The sequence below is a fragment of the Erpetoichthys calabaricus genome, chromosome 1, assembly GCF_900747795.2.
Source record: "Erpetoichthys calabaricus chromosome 1, fErpCal1.3, whole genome shotgun sequence".
Taxonomy (NCBI): domain Eukaryota; kingdom Metazoa; phylum Chordata; class Cladistia; order Polypteriformes; family Polypteridae; genus Erpetoichthys; species Erpetoichthys calabaricus.
This window is the reverse complement of record NC_041394.2, coordinates 14,888,450-14,905,132: the sequence shown is the minus strand read 5'-3', so window position 1 is coordinate 14,905,132 and position 16,683 is coordinate 14,888,450. Positions and strand designations below refer to the sequence as shown.

Below are 16,683 nucleotides of genomic sequence, written 5' to 3'. Positions count from 1 at the left end.
TCCTGCCTTGCACCCTGTGCTTGCTGGGATTGGCTCCACCAGAACCCCATGACCCTGTGATAGGATATAGCAGATTGGACAATGACTGACTGACAACAATCAGTGTAAGTACAAAATGGAAGAAATATTTGGAAGGATGAGACCCTTCCAGGTAAGTTGGGTGTGAAATTTGTGTTGAAAATGGGGTAAATACAACGCACAAAACCCTCTTCATAGAGCTAGATGGCCAATCTCTCATGGCCACCTCAGAAATACAATACAACAGTACAAACTCCTTTGTTCTTACAGAACACTTCTCACCAAGTGCTGGCATAGAACACTGTGACAGCTCTCGACAAAAAATGCAAAAATAATGATACCACTCACTAAATACAGAGCTATTATATTTGAGGATAGAGTATTGTTAAAATACATCAAAAACAAAGTAGGAACAAATCAATATAAATAATAAACAACAACATCTGTTGGACAAAACAACAATATCAGTTGGATATCCTCACAGACAAACATCCAAATGTACAGAGAACACTGCAGGGCCAATTATTTTATATGTCTTGCACTTGTCCGGTGTTTATGTATTTGTTGTACTGCGGTCTTGGGGAATGTTATTTCACGCCACTGTATGCTGCAATATGCTGTACAGATGGTGTGACAGTAAAGTCTCTTGACTTGACTTGACTAGTCAAGACCCCTAAGCTGGAAGCAGACTTGATGCACCTGGCAGGAAGACAATGTCATGTACTACGAGACACAAGACTTAATAGACAAGGAAATGCATTGAGCATGTGAGAGAAAAATTGGAATACTGCTTAAGAAGACAACGCTGAAGGATGTTATAAACATTTCAATAATGAGTTGCATTTCTGAAGGCAGCTTATAACTTATTTTGCACAAAATCTGCTGAGGCTGACCCCATTGATTTGAATTCAGAAACACCACCAATCAGTAAGGGTACGGTGACATGGGTGGGTTATTTTTTCCTGTTTGTTTAGAACTTATAAAGTTTCAAACCATACTTGTTGCACTGGCATCAAGAGAGAGTTTGGGAGTTTGTGCTAATTGAAGCACGTTGCCGCACTCACTTCATGGCGAACCACCCGGATTGAGATCTGAGTGCAGCCCAGCAATGGGTGACGCCTCATCACCACACTGAACAGTCTGAGATTTTTTACAGTGGCTGGAGTGCCAGTCTTGACACCAACCCCCAAGTTCTTCATTGCAGGTTGGAGGACGTGCTTGCAAGGCTGGATGCGGGTTAAGGTCATACCCAGGATGGAGCGATTGCAGGGTAAGGACCTTGCTCAGGGGCCCAATGGAGCAGAGTCACTTCTGGCGTTTATGGGATTTGAACCAGCGACATTCCAGTTGCTGCCACAGATCCCTAGCCTCAGACTGGCAACAAGGCAAGAACAAATCACCACTCAAGCATACATGCAAACTCATTCACATCAGGCCTATTAATTTAACTTGAACATCTTTATAATATGGTTGAAAAACTCTAAAATCCAGAAGGAAGGTCATACAAACATTGGAAGAAATTGAAAACTCCAGACAGGTAGGACAGAATTTAACCCAGGACACTTGTGTTGTAAAGCCACATGACTAACTATTGTACCACTATGGTGATGATCTTAGCAACATTTAATGCTAATGCAGCTTTAATCTGGAAATCTTTTTTTTGGACATTTTAGGTAATGTTAACACGTCATGTTGGCCTGAGTGGCCTTCTGATGTTAAAGCTTTATTTTGTTATGTAAGCTCTTTATTTTACCAAAGACAGTTAAAAGAAAAAGAAGGTTTGATGTTTTTTGTGTCAGGTTTAAATTATTAATTTAATGTCATGAGTGTTGCAGTGAGTTAATATTAGACTAAACAAGTGTAAGAGCCAATCGTAGAAAGTTAAAGCTTTGAGTTAAACTTATAATACTGTTTGCTTAATTTGAATAGAATATAAATTTCTTTCATAGACGTAGACGATTGTGTTGTCTTTTCCTCTATTAAGTTAGTGAGCGATAGAACTTTCTTGCTATAACTGAGATACGGTGTGATAATTGAGTCAGTTGTTGTTTAGAACACGTGGTCTCAGTACACAGGGACTTAAAAGACCCATTTTCAACTTAGAAATGTGGTAGGTGTACAGTTATCTGACCGTTTACAAATGGTTCAGAAACATTGTTTGAAGTGATTTGTAACGATTTGAAATTTGATTTAAGCTTTGAGCAGAACTTTTCTTAAGAAGAATAAATCTTTTTTTTGCTATTTTCAATTTTCTCTTTTTTATGTGAACTGTTTTACTAAAACTTTTAAAAATAAAGATATTTTGTCTGTGGAATCATTTTAGCGCAACAGGCTTTTGTTGAATCCCATTTTTTAAGTTAGAGCTGCTGAACTTTGGTAATTATGGAAAAACGCAACTACAACAAGTCTGATCTGAATGACCTATTCTATGACTATCTTAAAGACAGACCTCAGTATGTGAGTCTTGGGAACTGCACGTCTGACATTGTGGTCAGCAACACAGGAGCACCGCAGGGGACTGTACTTTCTCCAATCCTGTTCAGCCTATATACATCGGACTTCCAATACAACTCGGAGTCCTGCCACGTGCAAAAGTTCGCTGATGACACTGCTATCGTGGGCTGCATCAGGAGTGGGTAGGAGGAGGAGTATAGGAACCTAATCAATGACTTTGTTAAATGGTGCGACTCAAACCACCTACACCTGAACACCAGCAAAACCAAGCAGCTGGTGGAGGATTTTAGGAGAACCAGGCCCCTAATGGACCCCGTGATCATCAGAGGTGACCGTGTGCAGAGGATGCAGACCTATAAATATCTGGGAGTGCAGTTGGATGATAAACTGGACTGGACTGCCAATACTAATGCTCTATGCAAGAAAGGACAGAGCCGACTATACTTCCTTAGAAGGCTGGCGTCCTTCAACATCTGCAATAAGATGCTGCAGATGTTCTATCAGACAGTTGGGGCGAGCGCCCTCTTCTACGCGGTGGTGTGCTGGGGAGGCAGCATTAAGAGGAAAGACGCCTCACGCCTGGACAAACTGGTGAGGAAGGCAGGCTCTATTGTTGGCATGGAGCTGGACAGTTTGACATCTGTGGCAGAGCGACGGGCGCTCAGCAGGCTCCTATCAATCATGGAGAATCCACTGCATCAACTAAACAGGATCATCTCCAGACAGAAGAGCAGCTTCAGCGACAGACTGCTGTCACTGTCCTGCTCCACAGGCAGATTGAGGAGATCGTTCCTCCCCCAAACTATGCGACTCTTGAATTCCACCCGGGGGAAACGTTAACATTTAACATTATTCAAAGTTATTGTCTGTTTTTCACCTGCATTATTATCTTTCTTTAATTTAATATTATTTATTGTATTCAGTATGCTGCTGCAGGAGAATGTGAATTTCCCATTGGGATTAATAAAGTATCTATCTATCTATCTATTTATCTATCTATCTATCTATCTATCTATCTATCTATCTATCTATCTATCTATCTATCTATCTATCTATCTATCTATCTATCTATCTATCTATCTATCTATCTATCTATCTATTCATCAAAATATTTTTTTTTTACACAAACATGAATGGAACATGTAATTATTAAATGAAAGTGAAATCATGAAAAAGACAAAAACAAACCTAAGTATGGGAGGAGACATCACACTTTAAATACCTTTTGTTAACTCAGAAACTCAGTGTCACCCGGAGAGAAGAGCCTCAGGCACTCAACTCTGAAGTTCAATGACAGGAATGTGATTTGACGTCCATCTCGTAAGCTATTATATTTTGTGTGTTGCTTTTATTTTTCTTCATTTATCTTATATTCTCTGAGGGTCATAGGATTAAACTGTTTTCAGCATAACTAGTGCTAACTCTAGATAGTATAAGAGTTTGAGAGCAACTATTAAGAAGGGAATCAGGGAGGAAAAAAAAATATATATAAAAAATTACTTTTTAAGAACCACGCTTATATTAAGTTAAAAATGTAGTAAAAAATAAAAAATAAGTCTCTCATACATCACTCGTAAAAGAAAAGGTGGGCGCTTTTGCTAAGATTTTAAGAAGTGTTTATTGAATGTTGATTGATGAGATGTGCCCACGTTTTTATTTTATGAGTGATGTATGAGAGACTTATTTTTTACTTTTTAGTACACTTTTTAATTTAAAATAAGCATGGTTTTTAAAAAGTGTTTTTTATATATATAATATTTTCAAGTTTTTAGTTTTGGGTTTGTTTAGTATAATTTTGTAATCAATTAACACTTCCTTTAATATTTCTATCTGTTACTAACACCATCTATTAGTGAAATCCTGAATTATTCTTTAATTTAATTAAAATCTAATTTCTTAATTGACATGAATTAATTGATCAATTAGTGAAACTGATTATTATTTCATGTATTTTTCATCAGAAGTGAGAAAATGTGCAAAATTTCAAGTCATTTGGACAATAGGAAGTTGGATAAATATTGATTACAAGATATGTACCAGACAACAAACAGGTTAAGTTTATATAAGTGTGGTAATAAAAAGGCAGTTAGAGAGGAATATAACAGATAAGGCGAAAGACGACCCAAAGAGATCCTTTCAATATTTTAGAAGTAAAAGAACAGTCAAGAAGAAGGTGAAGTGCATCAGAAATAGTAAAGGATAAGGATGATATTCAGGAATGTGGACACTATAGAGGGATAAAGCTGATATCACAGACAATGGAAATGTGGTAAAGGCTTAGGGAAGAAACCACCATAGCAGAAGAGCAACTGGGTTTTATGCCAGTGAGAGGAACAACTGATGCAATCTTTGCTTTATTACAGCTAACAGAGAAACATTGAGAAAAGCAGAAGGGTTTGCATATGGTGTTTATTGATGTGGAGAAGGTTTATGATAGGGTGCACATGAAGAGGTCTGGTGGTGCCTGACAGAGAGAAAGGAGGACCACAGAAGTATGTGAGGACTCGGGGTATAAGCAGTGTTGGGATAACAAACAAGATCCCAGTTAGAGGAGGTCTGCACCAGGGATCTTCTTGAAGTCCTTATCTCTTTGATCTGGTTATGGATATGTTGAGTCATGGGATAAAATACATTATGTTGTGTAAGAGTAGAAAAGAGGAAGTGGAGAGGAAGTCGGCAAAATGGAGAAGGGCTTTGGAAGATAGAGGACTGAAAATAAATAGTAAAAATAAAATAGGAACATATGAGGTTTAACAATCCATATTCAGAAGTTAGCCTGCAGGGAGAGCTATTGGAAAGTGTAGATACACTTTAAAAATCTAGGATCAGTGATAGCCCAAGATGGAAAAATTAGATGCAGAGATAATCCATAGAGTGCAGTGTGGATGGAACAATTGGAAGAAGGTATCAGGAGTGTTGTGTGAGCTAAGTATTATGGTGAAAGTTAAAGGTAAGGTTTTGAAGACAGTGGTAGGACCAGCAATGATGTATGAAGCTAAGACATGGGCAGTAAAGGGAGCACAGCTGGAGAAGAAGTTGGATGTGGTCAAAATGAGAATGTTGAAATAGACATGTGGAGTTATAAAATGGGCAGAAAAAGAAATGACACAATAAGAAATACAAGAAAGGTTTTAGAGAAATCTAAGGAAGTAAAGGAAATTAGATTGAAGTGGCATGGACATGAGATAAGGAGAGACAATGAATATGTGAGAAAAAGAGTGATGGGAATGGAAGTCCAGGGGAAGAGAAAGCAAAGGAGGAAAAAGCAGAGGTGGATGGATAAAATAAAAGGAGAACTGAAGGAAAAGGGCTGGACTGGGGAGGAGGTGCAGGAAAGAGCTGTTAGGAGAAGGTTGATCAAGCACGTCAGCTCCACATAGAATTGGGAGGAGAAGAAGAAGAAGAAGAATATGCTAATTCTATGCATATCCATTTAATTAAGTGCAGAAATAAAATATATCCATAAAAATCCATAGTGGTACTGCTCACACATTTGATGCCACATCCATAGCAAGGTAACAACAATGCTAGAGAAATTGTAGAAAGTAGCAGCTACTCTTATTATAGAATATTGGAGCGTCAGCTATTAGGAAAGAATAAAGAAGGTGAACCTTTAAAATTTAAAGAGATTGTGATAAAGAAGGGACTGCATAAAAGTTTATAGTTATTAAGGCAATTAGTAGGTTGATGTTCACTCTTCCTTGAGGGAAACTGATTAAGGATGAATTTCACAAAAATGTATCAAATCCTTCATCATGTAAAAAAATTATATAAAGGTAGGTAGTCCTTGCTTAAGTAGCACCACAGAGACCTTCAGATGTCACCTCAGAAGTATTTTGGACATGTTACTCTGAATAAATATGATGATTTCTAGAAGACTGACACTTAAGACAGAACATTTTTGTAAAGGAATTGGTGCCTATAGATAATGACACATATTTTCTTGGTTTTTCATTTCAGAACAACTAAAACTCTTGTGTTTGGTATGTTTGGCATAATTATTATTGCATTTTCAACAGATGATTATGGTAAGTTTTAAATCATATTTTTTATATATTTGTTTATTTGATTTTATAAAGTGAAAAAAATGTTATTCAGGTAAGTAGCACTAATTTCTTTACATTTTACTGCACTGTACATTATACAGTCATTTATGATGCCATTCATTTGTATTTATTTATTTTATATTTAAAATTTTGTTTATATATTAATAGGTTAGGTTAGGTAACCCAGCCACAGGGGATGCACAAACCAGTGTGTTTCTTTGTGCCGGTCCCAAGCCCGGAAAAATGGGGAGGGTTACGTCAGGAATGGCATCCAGTGTAAAATCTTGCTAAATCAATATGCGGACAACAATACAAAATTCCTTACCGGATCGGACAAGTCCCGGGTTAACAATGACTGCCACCAGTACTGTTAGCCAACAGGGTTCTGGCAGAAATTGGGCTACTGTTGGCCAAAGAAGGAGAAGAAAAGGGAGGAGACATGTCCAGAGGCAGAAGGACAGGAGGAAGGTAAAGAGAGTCGAACTGTGGATAGGAACTTTGAATGTTGGCAGTTTGACTGGTAAGGGGAAAGAGTTGGCAGATATGATGGAGAGAAGGAAGGTTGATATATTGTGCGTGCAAGAGACTAAATGGAAGGGGAGTAAGGCCAGGTGGATCAGAGGTGGATTCAAATTGTTCTACAGTGGTGTGGATGGGAGGAGAAATGGTGTAGTGGTTTTTCTGAAAGAACAGTATGTCAAGAGTGTTTTGGAAGTGAAAAGAGTGTCAGACAGAGTAATGATTATGAAGCTGGAAATTGGAGGTGTGATGATGAATGTTGTTAGTGCATATGCCCCGCAAGTTGGGTGTGCGATGGAGAAGAAAGAAGATTTTTGGAGTGAGTTGGATGAAGTGATGAACAGTGTACCCAAGGGACAGAAAGTGGTGATTGGAGTGGATTTCAATTAACATGTTGGTGAAGGGAACAGATGAGATGAGAAGGAGATGGGTAGCTTGTCGAGGAGAGGAAGGAAGAAGGTCAGATGGTAGTTGATTTTACGAAAAGGATGGGCATGGCTGTGGTGAATACGTATTTTAATAAGAGGGAGGAACACTGGGTGACATACAAGAGTGGAGGAAGATGCAGTGATGAAAATTGCAGGTGTGATGATCAATGTTGTTAGTGCATCTACACTACAAGTTGGGTGTGCCATAGATGAGAAAAAAGATTTCCGGAGTGAGTTGGATGAAGTGATGAACAGTGTACCCAAGGGACAGAAAGTGGTGATTGGAGTGGATTTCAATGGACATGTTATTGAAGGGAACAGAGGAGATGAGGAGGTGATGGGTAGGTATGGTGTCAAGGAGAGGAATGAAGAAGGTCAGAGGACAGTGGATTTTGCCAAAAGGATGGACATGGCTGAGGTGAATACATATTTTAAGAAGAGGGAGGAAAATAGGGTTACGTACAAGAGTGGAGGAAGATGCACACAGGTAGATTATATCCTATGCAGAAGAATGCAGAAATCTGAAGGAGATTGAAGACTGCAAAGTAGTGGCAGGGGAAAGTGTAGTTAAGCAGCATAGGATGGTGGTCTGTAGGATAATGTTGGAGTTCAAGAAGAGGAGGAGAGTGAGGTCAGAGCCAAGGATCAAATGGTGGAAGTTGAAAAAGGAAGACTGCAAAGTTGAGTTTAGGGAGAAGGTGAGACAGTCACTGGGTTGTAGTAAAGAGTTACCAGACAGTTGGAAAACTACAGCAGATGTAGTAAGGGTGACAGCAAGAAGGGTGCCTGGTGTGACTTCTGGACAGAGGAAGGAGGAAAAGGAAACCTGGTTTGGGAATGATGAAGTATAGGAGACTATACCGAGGAAGAGGATGGCAAAGAAGAAGTGGGATAGTCAGAGAGATGCAGAAAGTAGACAAGAGTACAAAGAGAAAAGGCTCAAGGTGAAGAGAGAGGTGGCGAAGGCTAAAGAACAGGCGTATGATGAGTTGTATGAGAGGTTGGACACCAAGGAGGGAGAAAAGGACCGATGGGCTACAGAGAGGGACTGAGGTGGGAAAGATGTGCAGCAGGTTAGGATGATAAAGGATAAAGATGGGTACGTACTCACAAGTGATGAGAGTGTGTTGAGCAGATAGAAAGAGTACTTTGAGAGGCTGATGAATGAAGAGAATGAGAGAGAGAAGAAGTTGGATGTTGTGGAGATAGTGAATCAGGAAGTGCAACAGATTAGCATGGAGGAAGTAAGGACAGCTATGAAGATGATGAAGAATGGAAAAGCCGTTGGTCCAGATGACATATCTGTGGAAGCATGGAGGTGTTTAGGAGAGATGGCAGTGGAGTTTATAACCAGATTGCTTAATGGAATCTTGGAAAGTGAGAGGATGTCTGAGGAGTGGAGAAGTGTAATGGTGCCGATATTTAAGAATAAGGGGATGTGCAGGACTGTAGTAACTACAGGGGGATAAAATTGATGAGCCACAGCATGAAGTTATGGGAAAGAGTAGTGGAAGCTCAGTTAAGAATTGAGGTGATTATTAGTGAGCAGCAGTGTGGTTTCATGCCAAGAAAGATTACCACAGATGCGATGTTTTCTCTGAGGATGTTGATGGAGAAGTTTAGAGAAGGCCAGAAGGAGTTGCATTGTGTCTTTGTGGACCTGGGGAAAGCATATGACAGGGTGCCTTGAGAGAAGTTGTGGTATTGTATGAGGAAGTCGGCAGTGGCAGAGAAGTATGTAAGAGTTGTACAGGATATGTATGAGGGAAGTGTGACAGTGGTGAGGTCTGCGGTAGGAGTGACGAATGCATTCAAGGTGGAGGTGGGATTACATCAGGGATCGTTTCTGAGCCCTTTTTTATTTGCAATAGTGATGGAAAGGTTGACAGATGAGATTAGACAGGAGTCCCCATGGACTATGATGTTTGCTGATGACATTGTGATCTGTAGCGATAGTAGGGAGCAGGTTGAGGAGATCCTGGAGAGGTGGAGATATGCTCTAGACAGGTGGGGAATGAAGGTCAGTAGGAACAAGACAGAATACATGTGTGTGAATGAGAGTGAGGTCAGTGGAATGGTGAGGATGGAAGGAGTAGAATTGGCGAATGTGGATGAGTTTAAATACTAGGGATCAATAGTACAGAGTAATGGGGATTGTGGAAGAGAGGTGAAAAAGAGAGTGCAGGCAGGGTGGAATTGGTGGAGAAGAGTATCAGGAGTAATCTGTGACAGACAGATATCAACAAGAGTGAAAAGGAAGGTCTACAGGACGGTAGTGAGACCAGCTATGTTATATGGGCTGAAGACAGTGGCACTGACCAGAAAGTAGGAGACACAGCTGGAGGTGGCAGAGTTAAAGATGCTAAGATTTGCATTGGGTGTGACAAGGCTGGACAGGATTAGAAATGAGAACATTAGAGGGTCAGCTCAAGTTGGACGGTTGGGAGGCAAAGTCAGAGAGGCGAAATTGCACTGGATTGGACATGTGCAGAGGAGAGATACTGGGTATATTGGGAGAAGGATGCTAAGGATAGAGCTGCCAGGCAAGAGGAAAAGAGGAAGGCCTGAGCGAAGGTTTATGGATATGGTGAGAGAGGACATGCAGGTGATGGGTGTGACAGAACAAGATGACGAGGACAGAAAGATATGAAAGAAGATGATCTGCTGTGGCAACCCCTAGCGAGAGCAGCCGAAAGAAGAAGAAAGAAAACGATATTTAAAAACTAATACACAAAATACTATATAAATAATGTTTTTTTTTTTATTTCAGCCTTAGTGGTCCCTGAAATTATTCTGGCACGTCTCCCCCTCTTCTTCTCCTTCTTCAGCCAAAAGTAGCCCAATTTCCACCGATAGTGGTGTCATACCACCGAAATAAGTACGTACATCGGTTTCGGTTAGTGCAGGGAAGCCACCTACCAAATTTCGTGAAGATGGGGTCATAAATAAGAAAGTTTAACATGGTGGACGTTGTCGACCGTTATGACTGTTATGCGTAGAATTTCGAAATGATACCTGCTTAACTTTTGTAAGTAAGCTATAAGGAATGATCCTGCCAAATTTTAGCCTTCTACTTACACAGCACATTGGAGAATTAGTGATGAGTGAGTCAGTGAGTCAGTGAGGGCTTTGCCTTTTATTAGTATGGATAAGGACAATCACAAAGGTGTCATCAGTGAACTTGATGATGCTGTTGCCTGTTGCTACACAGTCATAAGTGAATCGAATTTATAGCCTTCAAAGACAAAGCCACAGATGAAGCTGCTCAGGCCAAGGTCTCTGAACTTCATCTCCAGGCTGGCGGGCAGAATGATGTTAAAGGCAATGCTATAGATGATGAACACCATCCTAACGTAGGTGTTTTTCCTTTCTAGATGTATAATCATCCACAGATCTGTTATGCTGGTATGTAAACTGTAACAGTTCCAGGGTAGCAGGGATCTTGTGGTTAATGTAAATCATGACCAGTTTCTCCACACAATTCATCATCACAAAGATTAACTCATTGGGCCAATAGTCATTCAGACAGGAAACATCCATTTTTTTGGCACAGGTACAATTTTGATTTTCATGAAACACTGCAGCTCCATACATAAAGACAGGGACAAGTTGGAGGTGTCAGCGTACACCCATGTCATCTGCTTTTCTCTGTCTCTTACAAAGAAAAGGAGGCGCACGCTTATGTTCGGAAATGATCAGTTGTTAACAGGAGAAAGCAGCAATTAGGGCAATGAGGGGAAAGGGGCAGGTGTCTTAAATATTTAATGCATTTACATGTGCGTCAATAACCTAATTACTCACCAAAAACAGATTTCTAAAATGCAATGTAAACCCTAATTACAAAGAAATCAGGTTATTGGCCTCTCAGAAACCTGATTATCAGAGGTAGATTTCTCCATGAATAACCCTGCAGCAGGTGCTACATGTTCTGTTGGTATTTTGTTAGTTTCCATTTCCTTAATGTATACCTCAGAAAATAGGTTGCTGTGGGTTCACCCCAAAATGGAGACTGCATCTTTAAGGAGAAGACACAACATGAACAAGACAATTGGCCTAAAGTGGATTTAATCCAGAACGGAAGAAAGAGAGAGTAGGACATCGAGCAGTGATGTAAGGATCAACAGCATGTTAGCACCAAGAATTCACTACAGGTGCAACCTGCTGGAAGAAGGTTTCTCTTGCCCAATTTTACATTGACATGTGTCTCTGAAGCCAAACTTTTTGTCGTTGCTCTAGAGCGATCAATCTATGAACCGGTAGGACAGAATGTTTATGGTATTGGCATCGGCTGGCTCTTTACTCCATTTTGCTTCTGGCATTTCATCGTCCTCTTGAATTTTAAGGACAGTAAACCAAACTTTAATATATTGGGGGAAACGGGTTATCTTTAGGAATGGCATCTTGCATCTTAATATGTGAATTTCTGGCTTTGTTCCTGTTATGTACTTGTTTTTTGGGGAGTTATGTTAAAAATGTTTGTCTCACTGGTATTGTGTAAATATACTTTTTTTTTCATTTCTTTAATACTTTCCATTGAATGCTGATCTGGTGTGTGTGGTGAATGAGCTAAACAGGATAAGTGTTGGTCTTGGAACACTTGGATTTCTAAAAAGTAAATTAAGTACTACTGTTATTATTATAGTGGGTTTGTGATCGTGCAGCTGCTCTGGACTTAGCTGTTCTCCAATGGTACCAGTACATCCTGATTATGTGGCCATGTAAACCTTTAACTGGGTTAACTATTAACTATTTTCTAATCTGTGCGTATCCATTGTATTCTTTCAGTCTACTCATGTATTTGCTTCACCCACATTTTCAGCAACCACTGGTAGAAGTGTCCATAAAATACATTTTCAGAGGCAAATGTTCAGGCAATCATATTATTCCTTTTCCTGGCTGAAATAATCTGTCTCAATATTTCAGAAATCAATAATTTGTGTTGCTGAGCTGAACATACCGAGCTAAGCTCAGCAACACAAACTCGAGAGCAGTGTGTCAATATGATAAAAGTAATGTACATTAAGTACAGTATTTTGAACACTTTTAAAGTAATGAGTAACCTAACGCAACCGAACTTGGCAAGAAGCACATGTGCACTGGTACACCAGTCCTTTACATGGCTCTACAAACCTATAAATAAAGCATCAATTTGACTAAATATAAGTATAAAATACAAGAAAATTATCGCATGCGTAATGCTTATTTTCAAATTGATGGTAGCCGATGTAACCAGTAGGGGACACCAGCAAGCTCCAAAACTTTTTTGTTTATTATCACAGTACCTTTATGAATGGTCAAGAGCTGCTTTTATAGCCATTAAATATATAACGTTCCTTCCCCTTTTTGCAGTCCCCGACATGAGAGTCGCCTTCTACTTGCTGTAGGAGTCTGGATTGCTTCCTTTTATTTTGGACGTGTCGCCATAATACTGAATCACAGAAGCACCTGTGGGTCCTACAAAGATAGGAAGTTCTTCTCTCTGCAGTACCCTCTGGTGGCACCCAAGGACTCAGAGAGCGTTGTTCCTCAGGACTACGAATCCAATGGATCCCTGTGGATGTCCACACTGGGTCCGCGGTAGAAGAGTACTACCATCTATTCTACTGAGGAAGAAATTGTTTTGGATAGATAATTTCCTCCTTGTCCATCCACTATGGCCTCCCAGACAGGAAAGGTACCCTCAGCCAACCTAGCCTAGATGCCCGTGCACCCAACTTGGCACATAAATATCCCCCTCCTCAGTTGAGCCTTATGGGGTGCAGCATCCAGCTCTGCGAGGGAGTAAGTCTGTTCCTAAAGCTCTGTGAGTTTCAGTGTTTAACTCCCCTGTCAAGAACAGAGAAAACACTATCACCTGCCATTCCATAATTAATGCCTTTAGACCATCCCAGTGTCTCTCCAGTTTCTTATTTCAAAGCAGAGTGTTGAAATGTTTTTTTGTTTTTTTAACGGCAGTACTTCAACAAATATCCCTCCAGTTGACATTCATAACAATGCCATCCTGTATTCCTCTGTGCTTTCTAAAACAGGGGGGAAATTTTGACATTGCTTGTTGAGGCCCTTCTTGTAGCTTCTGTTCTTTGGTTTCTCCTCCTCCTACTTGACTATGATTGCTTCTTATAGATATGGAGGGTGGGACTACTGGGCCACATGCCCCTTGAGATGTAGCAGTATGACTGTTGGGCATGCCTTGCTTTTTAGCATTGCTACCCGTTTTACTTTTTGGTATCTAGACAGCCCAAGATCTTCTAGGAGTGATAGAGGGGCTTCTCTCTGTCTGCACCTTTTTATTCTCCTTCAGCATGAAAACATTACCAATCACTGTAAGAGTCACAACAACTTGGACTGCTGCATCAGTAAGAATATCCTTTTTATTCTGTACTCTTCTTTCTTTACCTGAGCAATGCTTCTTTTTAAATATCATCTTTTGGATTGGACTTTCAGACAGCGGACAAATAGTCACAATATACAACACAATTGTAAGAACTGCGGTTACTTGGTTTCCTTCACATACGTCTGGAACCCCTTTGCTCTGAGTACCTTTATTTTCACCCTTCCTAACATCAGTAGTCAGGGTAATGGCTTCCACAAGTCAAGTTTTAGGTGTGGATAATTTCTCTGTATGTGTGGGAAGCAGTGCTACTCGCTTTCCTTCACCATCACCAGGGACCACTTCACACTGTACTCCCCCGAGATCACTCACATCTCCTTTTGTATTAAACTGAAAAGGCTCATCTCTATTAATCTTATCTCATAACTCATTCCCTGTAGCCCTGGAATAGGCCTAGTTGCTCTTCTCTGGATCTTTTCTGGTGCTGCTATGTCCTTTTTGTAGCCTGGAGACCAAAACTGCACACAGGACTCCAGATGAGGCCTCACATTTACTTACATTAAATTTTATCTGCCACAAATCTGCCCAAACCTCTACAGTATGCTGTCCAAGTCCCTCTGTAATAATTCACCGGATTGTAGACTACTTGCATCTGCCGATCATCCTAGCTTGGCATCATCTGCAAAACTAATCAGCTCATCTATACTAATAAAAGGCAAAGCCCTCACTCACTGACTCACTCATCACTAATTCTCCAACTTCCCGTGTAGGTAGAAGGCTGAAATTTGGCTGGCTCATTCCTTACAGCTTACTTACAAAAGTTAAGCAGGTTTCATTTTGAAATTCTACGTGTAACGGTCATAACTGAATCCTACTTATGTACATATATACGTCCATAGCCTGCAACTCGGTCGCCGTGTGAGGCGGGGTTGTGTCCTGCGTCCCCCAGCCTCCCACGTAGTTAGCTGCCTGCCTATATTGCGTCCCCCATCCCCACGCCTCCCACGTAGTTGGCTGCCTGCCTATTTTACACGTTTGGAGAACCGCCAATGCCTCTTAAACATCTTAGATTCACAGGTGATGATTTGAGTAGTGGACACGTTGATGTTTATGAATGTTTCAACTCTCAAAAGCTGGATGCAAAGTTATCGATGAAACCGGTTGTATGCTTACAACGCTTGACAGATGCCGAATGTCACTTCAACACAACAAGTCCTGCAAATACTAACGTAATTGAAACAAACCATGAAACTCAAACCGAATATGACAGCAGCAATCCAAGCTGTGAGAAAACAGTAAAAAGGAGGTGTGTCAGACGTCGTGGTACATTTTCTGATGCAGCTAGACGGAAACAACTTCGTGATGCTGCCGCCAAATACTCGCAGAAAAAATCCACAAGTTAATAGAGACGCTGTCGCTACATATTCGCACGCAAATCCACAAGTTAATAGAGCTTCTGTTTCTAGGTATGATCCCAATAATAAAAAGTGGCTCATAAGAAAACAACAGGTTTGGCTCAAAAAAAGCCGATTGTGGATTTGCGTACAGCCACCGAAACTTTGTAACAGCACGAGACTTCAGGTCACGTGTCTGCAAAAGAACCTAATTGAGGCAACTATTTTTACTGGCAGTGGCTCAGGGGAGAGACTTTTTATTCCTCGCATCCTCGTTATACCCTCTGATCTCCAAATTAAATTCAAATGCCTCCAATTTCCAGTAAGGCTCTTCTTCGCAATGACAATTAATAAGTCTCAGGGACAAACCCTACAAAAGGCTGGCATTGATTTGAGGCAAGATTACTTTTCACATGGCCATCTGTATGTTGCATGCTCAAGAGTAAGCTCAGCGCACAGCTTGGTCATATTACAACCAGAGGGGAGAATTGACAACGTGGTATACAAAGAGATCCTTAACAAATAATTATTGGTATATTTTCCCTCAGTTTAAAAATGTTTAGTTTACTACTAAATGGCTTGAATACATGTGATTCCACGCTGGATCAGGGGGTGGCGAAGTGCTCTAATTTTCCCTCTCGATCTTTTGCAGACCATTCTAGGGAAATCTTGCCTGGCTCTGGGGCAGCCAATGACATCACTTCGGTTCCGGTAATGATGACATCATTTCCTCCACTGGCCTTTAAAGCTGCCATCTTGTGTCAAGAGAATCATTTCTGTTTTGGACTCTGTTATGTAAACATGACAACTCTTTTGAATCGATTTTGCATCCGGAAACAATTATACGGGTGGCTGCCCCAAACCTTCTCAATGTCTTATGGTCGTTTTTGTGACAATTCCTATCCAAATCTTCTTCTTCTTCTTTCGGCTGCTCCCATTAGGGGTTGCCACAGTGGATCATCTTTTTCCATCTCTTCCTGTCCTCGTCATCTTGCTCTGTCACATCCATCACCTGCATGTCCTCTCTCACCTCATCCATAAACCTTCTCTTAGGCCTTCCACTTTTCCTTGTGCCTTGACCTTCATTCCTCTCCTTTCTAGATCATATATCCACCTCTCCAGGGTCTCAACCTCATCCTGCTGCCTACTATCACTACAGATCACAATGTCATCAGCAAACATCATAGTCCACGGGGACTCCTGTCTAATCTTGTCTTTCAACTCATCCATCACCATTGTAAATAAGAAAGGGCTCAGAGCCGATCCGTGATGTAATCCCACCCCCACATTGAATGCATCCGTCACTCCTACCATAGACCTCACCACTGTCACACTTGCCTCACACATATCCTGCACAACTCCAGAGATCATATTATCTTTGGATGCAGAAAAAAACATTTGATATGGTTGAATGGGATTACCTGTTCGCCACTTTGCATAAATTTGGGTTGGGTCTGAACATTTGTGCATGGATCAAAATGCTGTAAACCAGT

At 40.6% G+C, this 16,683-nt stretch overlaps 1 long non-coding RNA gene across 2 annotated transcripts in view; it reads left to right on the top strand.

The window, feature by feature from the left end:
• LOC127529764 (uncharacterized) overlaps positions 1-16,683 on the top strand; it is a 70,665-nt gene that overhangs the window by 44,696 nt on the left and 9,286 nt on the right. The window contains exon 2 of one of the 2 annotated variants that reach the window (XR_007936367.1): positions 4,910-5,220. This is a non-coding gene — a long non-coding RNA (uncharacterized LOC127529764). Of the gene's footprint in view, positions 1-4,909; positions 5,261-16,683 lie in introns of those variants that run through there. The other variant, XR_007936366.1, reaches the window with a different exon arrangement.